At 44.1% G+C, this 16,198-nt stretch overlaps 1 pseudogene; it reads right to left on the bottom strand.

Annotated features, from left to right (window-relative positions):
- LOC119284055 overlaps nt 1–16,198 on the bottom strand; it is a 136,001-nt pseudogene that overhangs the window by 92,887 nt on the left and 26,916 nt on the right.

The raw sequence follows: 16,198 nt of genomic DNA, 5'->3' as shown, positions 1-16,198 counted from the left end.
GGAGGAGGCCGTCACGCCCTCCACCGAGACCGGCGAAGATTCTCTGATCTTGTCTGACCTGCAAATAGAAGACACCTCACCTGCCCGTCGAGCCGACGGTCTCTCCCAAACCCTAGACGCTGGAGTAGGGTAGCCGATGTCCGCCCAGAACTCGTCTGCCAATTCCTTGTCCGTTTTCCTCCGGCGAACTGCAGAAGACAAAAGAGAAGAGTTGTCGAGGGAGGAGTTGTGGCCCATTTGCGTTATCTCCTCCACGTCAGAAGAACCAAGGAAGGTGAACCGGGAGCCCGTTTGCATTGTCTCCTCCGCGTCGGAAAAACCAAGGCAGGTGAACCGGGAACCTAAGTTGCCCGGCGGCGTCGGAGACCAACAAGGCGCCAGAGTCAGTCGCCACCGAGAGGCAATCTGCATAGTGAGGTCGACGTGTGAGATGTTTGATGGTGAAATATCTTCTAAATTCTAATGGCACGTGGTGGTTCTTATAAATTATCTGCTGCGTCAAGTCCAGATGTGTTGATAACTTGATATTCTACTACTGTGATTACTTATAAATTATTTTACCGTACCACACAGTTTAAAGTGCATATATGTTTCTGAAGAACTGTTTGCTAGTCTTTCTTAGAGCCATATTATGAACTGATATTTTAACCCAGCACAGTTAATTTGGTGTTCTTGCAAGAATACTGGATTTGAAAGATGACTAGATTCCAGCTTCCTTTTCTATATTTACAGTCACTAGCTTTAAATCATGAAATTGGGAGTGAAAGCTAAATACAGTAGGACAGTACCCTCCATGTCCAGGCGCCTGTGTAAGCAACTAGCTTGGGGACACTGACATCGCCAAACGAGACTGAATCATTACAGCTTCATGATGTGCCATAATGGACATACCAGACACACTAGAGACGTGGAGGAGACTTTGTACAGTGACAACTGCCTTCAACTGGAAGAACGGAGAAACAATGGTACGCTGTTATTCACTAGTAGAAAAGGGGGCATTGGTCCAGGCCGGGTCAGCCCATTAGTCCCGGTTCAGTCCAGAACCGGGACCAATGTTGGCATTGGACCCGGTTCGTGAGCCCCGGGGGCCGGCCGGGCCACGTGGGACATTGGTCCCAGTTTGTCTGGACCTTTTGGTCCCGGTTGGTGGGATGAACCGAGACCAATGGGCCTCGCTCCGGCCCACCACCATTAGTCCCGGTTGGTGCCTCGAACCGGACCAAAGGCTGCCCTTTAGTCCCGGTTCATGCCACCAACCGGGACCAATGAGGTGCCTATATATACCCCCTCGCGTAAGAGCAGAGCACACTAGTCTGTTTTTTCTGGCAGCCGAGGGGGAGAGGGCTTGGTGGTGCTCTAGCTCGCCTCCTATGCACACAAGGTGTTCGATGGAATGCCCGAGCCACACTACTTAAGCTTTCTCCTCTCCAAGCTCGACCTCCAAGCTGCATTTTCCTCAATATTTGTCTAGATTTAGCGGTCCGTCACGCCCCGTCCCCATCTTCACCGCCGTCGATCACCCGCGCCGATCTCATCGCTGGCACCACCGTGGTGAGACTCTTGTTCTTATCTTCTTTCTGAAAGGAAAAATATTCTTACTTGTATGTTTAGATAGATACTTGTATTATTTTCTTACTTTTATAATTGCATCTTATATAGTGAGATGGTTTTGGTGTTTGGGGAACGTAGCACAAATTAAAAAATTTCCTACGTGTCACCAAGATCTATCTATGGAGAAACCAACAACGAGGGGAAGGGGAGTGCATCTACATACCCTTGTAGATCGCTAAGAGGAAGCATTCAAGAGAACGAGGTTGAAGAAGGCGTACTCGTCGTGATCCAAATCACCGGAGATCCTAGTGCCGAACGGACGGCACCTCCGCGTTCAACACACGTACAGCCCGGTGACGTCTCCCATGCCTTGATCCAGTAAGGAGAGAGGGAGAGGTTGAGGAAGACTCCGTCCAGCAGCAGCACAACGGCGTGGTGGTGGTGGTTGAGCGTGGCAATCCTGCAGGGCTTCACCAAGCACCGCGAGATATGAGGAGAAAGAGAGGTAGGGCTGCGCCAACAGGAGAAGAACTTCGTGTGTTGGGCTGCTCCTTTGCCTCCACTATATATAGGGGGAGAGGGGGCTGCGCCCCCACCTAGGTTTCCACCCCTAGGGGCGGCGGCCAGCCCTAGATCCCATCTAGGGGGGCGGCCAAGGGGGGGAGAGGGGGAAACTTGCCCCCCAAGTTAGGTGGAGGCGCCCCCTCCCCAAACCCTAGGCGCCTTGGGCCCTTGTGGGGGGGTGCACCAGCCCTCCTGGGGCTGGTCCCCTCCCACACTTGGCCCATGCAGCCCTCCGGGGATGGTGGCCCCACTTGGTGGACCCCCAGGACCCTCCCGGTGGTCCCGGTACGTTACCGATAAAACCCGAAACTTTTCCGGTGACCAAAACAGGACTTCCCATATATAAATCTTTACCTTCAGACCATTCCGGAACTCCTCGTGACGTCCGGGATCTCATCCAGGACTCCGAACAACATTCGGTAACCACATACAAACTTCCTTTATAACCCTAGCGTCATCGAACCTTAAGTGTGTAGACCCTACTGGTTCGGGAACCATGCAGACATGACCGAGACGTTCTTCGGTCAATAACCAATAGCGGGATCTGGATACCCATGTTTGCTCCCACATGTTCCACGATGATCTCATCGGATGAACCACGATGTCGAGGACTCAATCGATCCAGTTATACAATTCCCTTTGTCTAGCGGTATTGTACTTGCCCGAGATTTGATCGTCAGTATGCCGATACCTTGTTCAATCTCATTACCGGCAAGTCTCTTTAATCGTTCTATAACACATCATCCCGTGATCAACCCCTTGGTCACATTGTGCACATTATGATGATGTCCTACCGAGTGGGCCCAGAGATACCTCTCCGTCAACCGGAGTGACAAATCCCAGTCTCGATTCGTGCCAACCCAACAGACACTTTCGGAGTACCTGTAGTGCACCTATATAGCCACCCAGTTACATTGTGACGTTTGGTGCACCCAAAGAATTCATACGGTATCCGGGAGTTGCACAATCTCATGGTCTAAGGAAATGATACTTGACATTAGAAAAGCTTTAGCATACGAACTACGATCTTTGTGCTAGGCTTAGGATTGGGTCTTGTCCATCACATCATTCTCCTAATGATGTTATCCTGTTATCAACGACATCCAATGTCCATGGTCAGGAAACCGTAACAATCTATTGATCAATGAGCTAGTCAATCAGAGGCTTACTAGGGACATGGTGTTGTCTATGTACCCACACATGTATCTGAGTTTTCTATCAATACAATTATAGCATGGATAATAAACGATTATCATGAACAAGGAAATACTAGTATGCATGCACGCGCTATGCGCGTCTTTTACGTTGCAGAGTGATTTTAGCAAAAATAAGTCATGAAAATGACCGAGAAATGAAACAAATTTTCATGTGCATGTACTCGGAATTAGCATAAGAAAGCTTCTCATGTTCTTACGCAATCACTATCACATGAATTTGTAATTGCACAAAAATTGGGGTACCTATTGGGGAAATTAAATAGATGAACCCTCTTCGAAAAATATATTTCTAAATGACAAAAAATTCTGAAAAAGTACATGTTAGCTCACTTTGAAAAACACATTCTGAAAAAAGTACATATGAATTCACTTCGAAAAACACATTTGTAAATGACAAAAAATTCTGAAAAAGCCTGCACGGATTAATCTCCCACCATGTTCCACATGAGAATAGAAAGTTCCACGGAAGAATTAAACAACTTTTTCTGCATGTGCAAAAAGACAGAAAAAAAATGTGTTGTGAAACACTATTTAGAAGCACTAAAATTGATCTTTTGTACAAAGGCAAAATAAAAAGGCAATTATTTATAGAATTTCGTTTCCCGCACATATTTTGTGAAAATATACGCATGAAATTTTGTTTTGTAAATTTTTGTCATTTTCAAACATATTTGAAATACATTTTGAAAAAGCGGGTACATATATAGCTAGGTTTAGGTAGCATTTGCTACAACCTTCCAGCCAGAATGCGGCAGTACTAAAAAAGAAGTACGAATGTGGGCGCTGCACCCGGTTTGATTTATTTATATTTTACTTTTTTATCCTTCTACTTTTTCACCTCCTGTCAGAATTGTTTATCTGACCACACTGGTCATGTAGCTCTGCGGATGTCAGGTAGTAGTATAAAACAATTTGTACAACTTCCCTTCTCGGCGCTAATCGATCGATATTTCTGGAACGACCCAGATAACACTGAATGGCACTGTAGCAGCGGATCCCTGTGTTATAAACCGTTGGATGGAGCCCAATGAACGGCCAGAAACGCATTTCAATGCCTGAATTCAAACATTTAAAACTCGTACACTATATAGTAGTATAGATAATAATAATAATAACTAATTTATTATTGCCTCTAGGGCATATTTCCAACAGTCTCCCACTTGCAATAGAGTCAATAATCTAGTTCACATCGCCATGTGATTAACACTGATAGGTCACATCGCCATGTGACCAACATCCAAAGAGTTTACTAGTGTAACTAAACTAGTTCACATCACCATGTGATTAAGACTCAATGAGTTCTGGGGTTTGATCACGTTCTGCTTGTGAGAGAGGTTTTAGTCAACGGGTCTGCAGTATCCAGATCCGTATGTACTTCGCAATTCTCCATGTCATATTGTAAATGATGCTTCCACGCTCCACTTGGAGCTATTCCAAATGGTTTCTCTACTATACGTATCCGATTTTCTACTCAGAGTCATTCGGATAGGTGTTAAAGCTTGCATCAACGTAACCCTTTACGCCGAACTCTTTATCACCTCCATAATCGAGAAACATGTCCTTATTTACTCCAAGGACAATTTTGACCGTTGTTCAATGATCCATTTCTGGGTCATTCTTGTACCCCTTGACTGACTCATGGCAAGGCACACTTCCGGTGCGGTACACAGCACAGCATACTATAGAGCCTATGTCTGAAGCATAGGGGATGACCTTCGTCCTTTCTCTCTCTTCTGCTGTGGTCGAGCTTTAACAATTAACTTCATACCTTACAACTCAGGCAAGAACTCCTTCTTTGACTGATCCATCTTGAACACCTTCGAGATCATGTCAAGGTATGTGCTCATTTGAAAGTACCATTTAGCGTTTTTGATCTGTCCTCATAGATCTTGATGCTCAATGTTCAAGCAGCTTATTCCAGGTTTTCTATTGAAAATCACTTTTCAAATAACCCTATATCCTTTCCAGATATTCTACATCATTTCTGATCAACAATATGTCAACAACATATACTCATCAAAAATTATATAGTGCTCCCACTCACTTCTTTGGAAATACAAGTTTCTCATAAACTTTGTATAAACCCAAAATCTTTGATCATCTCATCAAAGCGTACATTCCAACTCCGAGATGCTTACTCCAGTCCTTAGAAGGATTGCTGGAGCTTTGCATATTTGTTAGCGTTCTTCGGGATTGACAAAACCTTCTGGTTGTATCACATACAACCTTTCCTCAAGAAAATTATCGAGGAAACAATGTTTTGACATTCTATCTGCAAGATTTCATAAAAAATGCAGTAACTACTAATCCATTTCCAACAGACTCTTAGCATAGCTACGAGTGAGAAAGCCTCACCGTAGTCAACTCCTTGAACTTGTCGGAAAACATCTTAACGACAAGTCGAGCTTTCTTAATGGTGAATCTTACCATCATTGCCTATCTTCCTTTTAAAATCCATCTGTACCCAACGGCCTTACGACCATCAAGTATTTCTTCCAAAGTCATGGATCCTTTCTCAGATTCTATGGCCTCGAGCCATTCGTCAGAATCCGGGCCCACCATCACTTTTCCATAGCTCGTAGGTTCATTGTTGTCTAGCAACATGACCTCTAAGACAGGATTGCGTACCACTCTGAAGTAGTACGCATCCTTGTCACCCTACGAGGTACGGTAGTGACTTGATCCGAAACTTCAGGATCACTATCATAAGCTTCTACTTCAATTGGTGTAGGCGCCACAGGAACAACTTCCTGTGCCCTGCTACACACTAGTTGAAATGACGGTTCAATAACCTCATCAAGTCTCCACCATCCTCCCACTCAATTCTTTCGAGAGAAACTTTTCCTCGCGAAAGGACCCGTTTCTAGAAACAATTACTTTTGCTTCCGGATCTGAGATAGGAGGTATACCCAACCATTTTGGGTATCCTATGAAGATGTATTTATCCGTTTTGGGTTCGAGCTTATCATGATGAAACTTTTTCACATAAGCGTCGGAGCCCCAAACTTTCAAGAAACGACAGCTCGGGTTTCTCTAAACCATAGTTCATACGGTGTCATCTCAACGGAAATCGTGGTGCCCTATTTAAAGTGAGTGTGGTTGTCTCTAATGCCTAACCCATGAACGATAGTGGTAATTCGATAAGAGACATCATGGTATGCACCATATCCAATAGGGTGCAACTATGATGTTCGGACACACCATCACACTATGGTGTTCCAGGCGGTATTAATTGTGAAACAATTTCCACAGTGTCTTAATTGCGTGCCAAAGCTCGTAACTTAGATACTCATCTCTATGTTCATATCATAGACATTTTATCCTCTTGTCACGATGATCTTCAACTTCACTCTGAAATTACTTGAGCCATTCAATAATTCAGACTTGTGTTTCATCAAGTAAATATACTCAACATCTACTCGAATCATCTGTGAAGTAAGAACATAACGATATTCACTGCATGCCTCAGCACTCATTGGACTGCACACATCAAAAATGTGTTACTTCCAACAAGTTTCTATCTTGTTCCATCTTACTGAAAACGAGGCTTTTCAGTCATGTTGCCCATGTGGTATGATTTGCATATCTCAAGTGATTCAAAATCAAGTGAGTCCAAACGATCCATCTGCATGGAGTTTCATCATGTGTATACACTAATAGACATGGTTCGCATGTCTCAAACTTTTCAAAACGAGTGAGTCCAAAGATCCATCAACATGGAGCTTCTTCATGCGTTTTATACCAATATGACTTACATGGCAGTGCCACAAGTAAGTGGTACTATCATTACTATCTTATATCTTTTGGCATGAAAATGTGTATCACTACGATCGAGATTCAATAAACCATTCCTTTTAGGTGTAAGACCATTGAAGGTATTATTCAAATAAACAGAGTAACCATTATTCTCCTTAAATGAATAACCGTATTGCGACAGACGTAATCCAATCATGCCTATGCTCAACACAAACACCAAATAACAATTATTCAGGTTTAACACCAATCTCGATGGCAGAGGGAGTGTGCGATGCTTGATCACATCAACCTTGGAAACACTTCCAACACATATTGTCAGCTCACCTTTAGCTAGTCTCCGTTTATTCCGTAGCTTTTATTTCGAGTTACTAACACTTAGCAACCGAACCGGTATCTAATACCCTGGTGCTACTAGGAGTACTAGTAAAGTACACATTAATATAATGTATATCCAACATACTTCTATCGACCTTGCCAGCCTTCTTATCTACCAAGTATCTAGGGTAATTCTGCTCCAGTGGCTGTTCCCCTTATTACAGAAGCACTTAGTCTTGGGTTTGGGTTCAACCTTGGGTTTCTTCCCTGGAGCAGCAACTGATTTGCCGTTTCTTGAAGTGCTCCTTCTTGCCCTTGCCCTTCTTGAAACTAGTGGTTTCACTAACCATCAACAATTGATGCTCCTTCTTGATTTCTACTTTCGCGGTGTCAAACATCGTGAATATCTCAAGGATCATCATATCTATCCCTGATTTGTTATAGTTCATCACGAAGCTCTAGCAGCTTGGTGGCAATGACTTTGGAGAAACATCACTATCTCATCTGGAAGGTCAACTCCCACTCGATTCAAGTGATTGTTGCACTCAGAAAATCTGATCACAAGCTCAACGATTGAGCTTTTCTCCCTTAGTTTGCAGGCTAAGAAAATCGTCAGAGGTCTTATACCTCTTGACGTGGGCACGAGCCTGAAATGCCAATTTCAGCCCTCGAAACATCTCATATGTTTCGCGACGTTTCGGAAACATCTTTGGTGCCTCAACTCTAAACCGTTTAACTGAACTATCACGTAGTTATCAAAACGTGTATGTCTGATGTTTGCAACATCCAGATACAACGTTTTGGGGTTCTGCACACTGAGCGGTGCATTAAGGACATAAGCTTTCTACTAGTCGCATAATCGCTACTGTCAACTTTCAACTATATTTTCTCTAGGAACATATCTAAAATAGTAGAACTAACGCCCGAGCTATGACATAATTTGCAAAGGGCTTTTGACTACGTTCAGGATAATTAAGTTCATCTAATGAACTCCCACTCAGATAGACATCCCTCTAGTCATCTAAGTGATTACATGATCCGAGTCAACTAGGCCGTGTCCGATCATCACGTGAAACGGACTAGTCATCATCGGTGAACATCTTCATGTTGATCGTATCTACTATACGACTCATGCTCGACCTTTCGGTCTCTTGTGTTCCGAGGCCATGTCTGTACATGCTGGCTCGTCAAGTTAACCTAAGTGTCTCGCGTGTGTAAATCTGGCTTACACCCGTTGTATGTGAACGTAAGAATCTATCACACCCGATCATCACATGGTGCTTCGAAACGACGAACTTTCGCAATGGTGCAAAGTTAGGGGGAACACTTTCTTGAAATTTTAATGAGGGATCATCTTATTTACTACCGTCGTTCTAAGCAAATAAGATGTAGAAACATGATAAACATCACATGCAATCAAAATAGTGACATGATATGGCCAATATCATTTTGCTCCTTTTGATCTCCATCTTCGGGGCTCCATGATCATCATCGTCATCGGCATGACACCATGATCTTCATCATCGTGTCTCCATGAAGTTGTCTCGCCAACTTATTACTTCTACTACTATGGCTACCGGTTAGCAATAAAGTAAAGTAATTACATGCCGTTGTTCAATGACACGTAGGTCATACAATAAATAAAGACAACTCCTATGGCTCCTGCCGGTTGTCATACTCATTGACATGCAAGTCGTCATTCCTATTACAAGAACATGATCAATCTCATACATCACATATCATTCATCACATTCTTCTTGGCCATATCACATCACATAGCATACCCTGCAAAAACAACTTAGACGTCCTCTAATTGTTGTTTGCATGTTTTACGTGGCTGCTATGGGTTTCTAGCAAGAACGTTTCTTACCTATGCAAAATCACAACGTGATATGCCAATTGCTATTTACCCTTCATAAGGACCCTTTTCATCGAATCCGTTCTGACTAAAATGGGAGAGACTGGCACCCGCTAGCCACCTTATGCAACAAGTGCATGTCAGTCGGTGGAACCTGTCTCACGTAAGAGTACGTGTAAGGTCGGTCCGGGCCGCTTCATCCCACAATACCGTCGAAACAAGATTGGACTAGTAACGGTAAGCATATTGAACAAAATAAACGCCCACAACTACTTTGTGTTATACTCGTGCATAGAATCTACGCAATAGACCTAGCTCTGATACCACTATTTGGGGAACGTAGCAGAAATTCAAAATTTTCCTACGTGTCACCAAGATCTATCTATGGAGAAACCAGCAACGAGGGGAAGGAGAGTGCATCTACATACCCTTGTATATTGCTATGCGGAAGCGTTCAAGAGAACGGGGTTGAAGAAGTCGTACTCGTCGTGATCCAAATCACCGGAGATCCTAGTGCCGAACGGACGGCACCTCCGTGTTCAACACACGTACAGCCCGGTGACGTCTCCCATGCCTTGATCCAGCAAGGAGAGAGGGAGAGGTTGAGGAAGACTCCGTCCAGCAGCACCACAACAGCGTGGTGGTGGTGGAGGAGCGTGGCAATCCTGTAGGGCTTCGCCAAGCACCGCGAGATATTAGGAGAAAGAGAGGTAGGGCTGCGCCAACAGGAGAAGAACTTCGTGTGTTGGGCTGCTCCTTTGCCTCCACTATATATAGGGGGAGAGGGGGATGCGCCCCCACCTAGGTTTCCACCCCTAGGGGCTGCGGCCAGCCCTAGATCCCATCTAGGGTGGCGTCCAAGGGGAGAGAGGGGGAAACTTGCCCCCCAAGTTAGGTGGAGGCGCCCCCTCCCCAAACCCTAGGCGCCTTGGGCCCTTGTGGGGGGGCGCACCAGCCCACCTGGGGCTGGTCCCCTCCCACACTTGGCCCATGCAGCCCTCCGAGGATGGTCGCCCCACTTGGTGGACCCCCGGGACCCTCCCAGTGGTCCCGGTACGTTACCGATAAAACCCGAAACTTTTCCAGTGACCAAAATAGGACTTCCCATATATAAATCTTTACCTCTGGACCATTTCGGAACTCCTCGTGACGTCCGGGATCTCATCTGGGACTCCGAACAACATTCGGTAACCACATACAAACTTCCTTTATAACCCTAGCATCATCGAACCTTAAGTGTGTAGACCCTACTGGTTCGGGAACCACGCAGACATGACCGAGACGTTCTCCGGTCAATAACCAAAAGCGGGATCTGGATACCCATGTTGGCTCCCACATGTTCCACGATGATCTCATCGGATGAACCACGATGTCGAGGACTCAATCGATCCCGTTATACAATTCCCTTTGTCTAGTGGTATTGTACTTGCCCGAGATTCGATCGTCGGTATGCCGATACCTTGTTCAATCTCGTTACCGGCAAGTCTGTTTACTCATTCCATAACACATCATCCCGTGATCAACCCCTTGGTCACATTGTGCACATTATGATGATGTCCTACCGAGTGGTCCCAGAGATACCTCTCCGTCAACCGGAGTGACAAATCCCAGTCTCGATTCGTGCCAACCCAACAGACACTTTTGGAGATACCTGTAGTGCACCTTTATAGCCACCCAGTTACGTTGTGATGTTTGGTGCACGCAAAGCTTTCCTACGATATCCGGGAGTTGCACAATCTCATGGTCTAAGGAAATGATACTTGACATTAGAAAAGCTTTAGCATACGAACTACGATCTTTGTGCTAGGCTTAGGATTGGGTCTTGTCCATCACATCATTCTCCTAATGATGTGATCCCGTTATCAACGACATCCAATGTCCATGGTCAGGAAACCGTAACCATCTATTGATCAACGAGCTAGTCAATCAGAGGCTTACTAGGGACATGGTGTTGTCTATGTACCCACACATGTATCTGAGTTTCCTATCAATACAATTATAGCATGGGTAATAAACGGTTATCATGAACAAGGAAATATAATAATAATAACTAATTTATTATTTCCTCTAGGGCATATTCATAACATTTGGTATCCGCCCCCGTCGGCCCTCGTCCTGTCTATGATTCGGATGTGGTATATATTATCTTTTCATAACTATTGGTTCATTTATTGTTTATGAAAATTATGCCGACCAACGTGACATAGATTTTATTTATCTAGGAGGTTGTCGAACCGGAAATTCCAACCGACCCTATTGTCGAGAGGTTAAATTTAGTTGAAGAAGAAAACAATTTCTTGAAGGAAAAAATAAGAAAAATTGAGGAGGAGAAGATGATATTGGAGTTGCATGTTGCAGACATCGTCGATGATCACAAGATCAAGATGGATGCGATGCGCTTGAAGATTAGAAAGATTAGAAAATATGCCATTCATACCGAGGCTTGGTACCATTATGTCGTTGGATCAGTTGTTACCTTGGTTGCGATTATGATCGCATTTGTTTACGCATTGAAATGTTTTACATAGTTTCAATGTATGGTTTAATTAATTTAGATGCTCTGCAGAGCTTTATGTTGTTCTGTAATGATTTTCGCTTGAAGATGAGAACTATGTATGTACTTTGGTTTTAATGTGATGATGAACTTCTATTAATTTGGTCACTTAGTTATCTATTCATGATGTTATGTAATGATTTTTGACACACTTAATTATATATAATGCACGCAGATGAACCGGAAATGGATGTACGGTAAGAGACACACCTCCGAGTACATTAAGGGCGTGCATGATTTTCTCGAAATGGCTGAGGCAAACAAGCAGAATGGTTTTATGTGTTGTCCATGCCCTATATGTGGGAATACGAAGTCTTACTCTGACCAGAAAATCCTTAACACCCACCTGTTTTACAAGGGTTTCATGCCACACTATAATGTTTGGACGAGGCACGGAGAAATAGGGGTTATGATGGAAGACGGCGAAGAAGAAGAGTACGATGACAAATATGTGCCCCCTGAATACGGTGATGCTACTGAACAACAAGATGAACCAGACGATGTGCACGATGATGCTGCAACGGGCGAAGCTGCTGAAGATCAAGAGGAACCAGACGATGTGCCCGATGATGATGATCTCCGCCGGGTCATTGTCGATGCAAGGATGCAATGCGAACGTCAAAAGGAGAAGCTGAAGTTCGATCGCATGTTAGAGGATCTCAAAAAAGGGTTGTACCCCAATTGCGAAGATGGCAACACAAAGCTCGGTACCGTACTGGAATTGCTGCAGTGGAAGGCAGAGAATGTTGTGCCAGACAAAGGATTTGAGAAGCTACTGAAAATATTGAAGAAGAAGCTTCCAAAGGATAACGAATTGCCCGACAGTACATACGCAGCAAAGAAGGTCGTATGCCCTCTAGGATTGGAGGTGCAGAAGATACATGCATGCCCTAATGACTGCATCCTCTACCGCGGTGCGTACAATGATCTGAACGCATGCCCGGTATGAGGTTCATTACGGTATAAGATCAGACGAGATGACCCTGGTGATGTTGACGGTGACCCCCCAGGAAGAGGGTTCCTGCGAACGTGATGTGGTATGCTCCTATAATACCACAGTTGAAACGTATATTCAGAAACGAAGAGCATGTCAAGTTGATGCGATGGCACAGTGAGGCCAGTAAGAAAGATGGGAAGTTGAGAGCACCCATTGACGGGTTGCAGTGGAGAAAAATCGAGAGAAAGTACTGGGCTGAGTTTGCATGTGACCCAAGGAACGTATGGTTTGCTTTAAGCTCGGATGGAATTAATCCTTTCGGGGAGCAGAGCAGCAATCACAACACCTGGCCCATGACTCTATGTATGTATAACCTTCCTCCTTGGATGTGCATGAAGCGGAAGTTCATTATGATGCCAGTTCTCATCCAAGGCCCTAAGAAACCAGGCAACGACATTGATGTGTACCTAAGGCCATTAGTTGAAGAACTTTTACAGCTGTGGAATGGAAACGGTGTACATACGTGGGATGAGCACAAACAGGAGGAATTTGACCTAAAGGCGTTGCTGTTCGTGACCATCAACGATTGGCCCGCTCTCAGTAACCTTTCAGGACAGACAAACAAGGGATACCACGCATGCACGCACTGTTTACTTGACACCGAAAGTATATACCTGGGAAGCTGCAGGAAGAATGTGTACCTGGGCCATCATCGATTTCTTCCGACCAACCATCAATGTCGAAAGAAAGGCAAGCATTTCAAAGGCGAGGCAGATCACCGGAAGGAGCCCGCCATGTGTACCGGTGATCACGTACTTGCTATGGTCAATGATTCACACGTAATCTTTGGAAAGGGTCCCGGCGCACTAGCTGTTCCGAATGACGCTGGGGGACACGCACCCATGTGGAAGAAGAAATCTATATTTTGGGTGAACCTGCATGTGATGCACGTGACGAAGAACCTTTGCGTGAACCTGCTAGGCTTCTTCGGCGTGTATGGAAAGACAAAAGATACAGCTGAGGTAGGGGAGGACATGCAACGTTTGCATGAAAAAGATGGCATGCCTCCAAAGCAGTATGAAGGTCCTGCCAGCTATGCTCTTACCAAAGAAGATAAGGAAATCTTCTTTGAATGGCTACTTAGTATGAAGGTCCCGACTGGCTTCTCGTCGAATATAAAGGGAATAATAAATATGCCAGAGAAAAAGTTCCAGAACCTAAAGTCTCATGACTGCCACATGATTATGACGCAACTGCTTCCGGTTGCATTGAGGGGGCTTCTACTGGAAAACGTCCGATTAGCCATTGTGAAGCTATGTGCATTCCTCAATGCAATCTCTCAGAAGGTGATCGATCCAGAAATCATACCAAGGCTAAGGAGTGATGTGGTGCAATGTCTTGTCAGTTTCGAGCTGGTGTTCCCACCATACTTCTTCAATATCATGACGCACGTCCTAGTTCATCTAGTCGACGAGATTGTCATTCTGGCCCCGTATTTCTACACAATATGTTCCCCTTTGAGAGTTTCATGGGAGTCCTAAAGAAATATGTCTGTAACCGCGCTAGGACAGAAGGAAGCATCTCCATGGGCCATCAAACAGAGGATGTCATCGGGTTTTGTGTTGACTTCATTCCTGGCCTTAAGAATATAGGTCTCCCTAAATCGCGGTATGAGGGGAGACTGACTGGAAAAGGCACGCTTGGAAGGGACTCAATAATATGCACGGAGGGATATTCTTGATCTCAAGCACACTACATAGTTCTACAGAACTCTACCTTGGTGACCCCGTATGTCAATGAACACAAGAACAGTCTGCACTCCAAACACCCAGAGCAGTGTGATGACTGGATTACATGTGAACACATCAGGACTTTCAGCAGTTGGTTGGAAACACGTCTCAGAGGTGACAACACTGTTTATGATGAGTTGTACTTGTTTTCCAGGGGACCATCTTCGACTGTTACGATTTGGAAAGGATACGAGATAAATGGGAATACATTTTACACGATTGACCAAGATTAAAAGAGCACCAACCAAAACAGCGGTGTCCACTTTGATGCAACAACCGAGAGGGGAAAGGACACGTATTATGGTTATATAGTGGACATATGGGAACTTGACTAGGGACATGATTTTAAGGTTCCTTTGTTTAACTGCAAATGGGTCAATCTGTCATGAGGCGGGGTACAGGTAGACCCATAGTACGGAATGACAACAGTGGATCTGAAAAATCTTGGGTACACTGACGAACCATTCGTCCTAGCGAATGATGTGGCATAGGTTATCTATGTGAAGGACATGTCTACCAGACCGAGAAAAACAAAAGATAAGGAAGCGAATACATCATACGATGAGCCAAAGCGCCACATAGTTCTTTCAGGAAAAAGGGAGATCGTGGGAGTGGAGGGCAAGACAGACATGTCTGAAGATTATGAGAAGTTTCATGAAATTCCTCCCTTCAAAGTCAAGGCTGACCCCAGCATCCTGATAAACGATGAAGATTATCCATGGTTACGGCGCAATAAGCAAATGACACAAGCGAAGAAAAAGTGAAGACTTTCTCCTGCAACTATTATGATTATACCATGCCAACTTTGTAACAGACGAGTATGATACCATTGTCCGTTTTGTACATGCACATGCTATGTGGGTGAAATTATGATACCATGCCAACTTTCAACTTTTTCATAGTTCATTTGAAATGCTTTAATATCTTATGGTTCGGCCCTCGTAATACCATTAATCCCGGTTTGCTCCATGTCAACTATGTTCTCACCAAGAACACTCTCAAGAGGGCAGCCACGCGGGCCATTGGTCCCGGTTTGTCTGGACCTTTTGGTCCCAGTTCGACGCACGAACCGGGACGAATGCGCCTCGCCCCTGGCCCATGACCATTAGTCCCGGGTTGGTCCTTGTTGTGCTCAGAGTTTAGTCCCACCTCGCCAACCGAATGGCGCTCATACCGGTTTATAAGCCCGTCCCTCTCTGCCTTGTTGAGCTCCACCCAAAGTGAAAATAGATGCCCCTATATAGGGAATTCGACCTAAATTCATAGCGAATTTCTCTGAAATTCATAGAAATTTATTATGAATTTAGGTTGAACTTTCTCTATAGGCGCATCTATGTTCATTTTTTAGTAAAGTTAATCACAAACTTGTGACTCACACAAATTTCAAAGAATTCAAATTTTAAATATTCAAGTTTGAAAACTAATGGCACTAACAGAAATTTTATATTTTTTCTAAAATTAATGGCACTACTAGAAAGTTTATAATTTTGCTGACCTAAAAGCAAAAGGAATTAAAAAATAAAGCAAAAAACAAAAGGAAATAAATAATACAGAAAACAATAAAAAAAATGGAAACAAAATAAAAATAGTAATAATAAGTATTTTGTTGTAAGTAGAAACAAGATAAAATAAATAAAGCAACAAAGAAAACAAAAA

Source organism: Triticum dicoccoides, chromosome 4A (assembly GCF_002162155.2).
Source record: "Triticum dicoccoides isolate Atlit2015 ecotype Zavitan chromosome 4A, WEW_v2.0, whole genome shotgun sequence".
Lineage (NCBI taxonomy): Eukaryota > Viridiplantae > Streptophyta > Magnoliopsida > Poales > Poaceae > Triticum > Triticum dicoccoides.
Note: the sequence above shows the minus strand (reverse complement) of the source record. Positions and strands in the feature narration are given on the sequence as shown.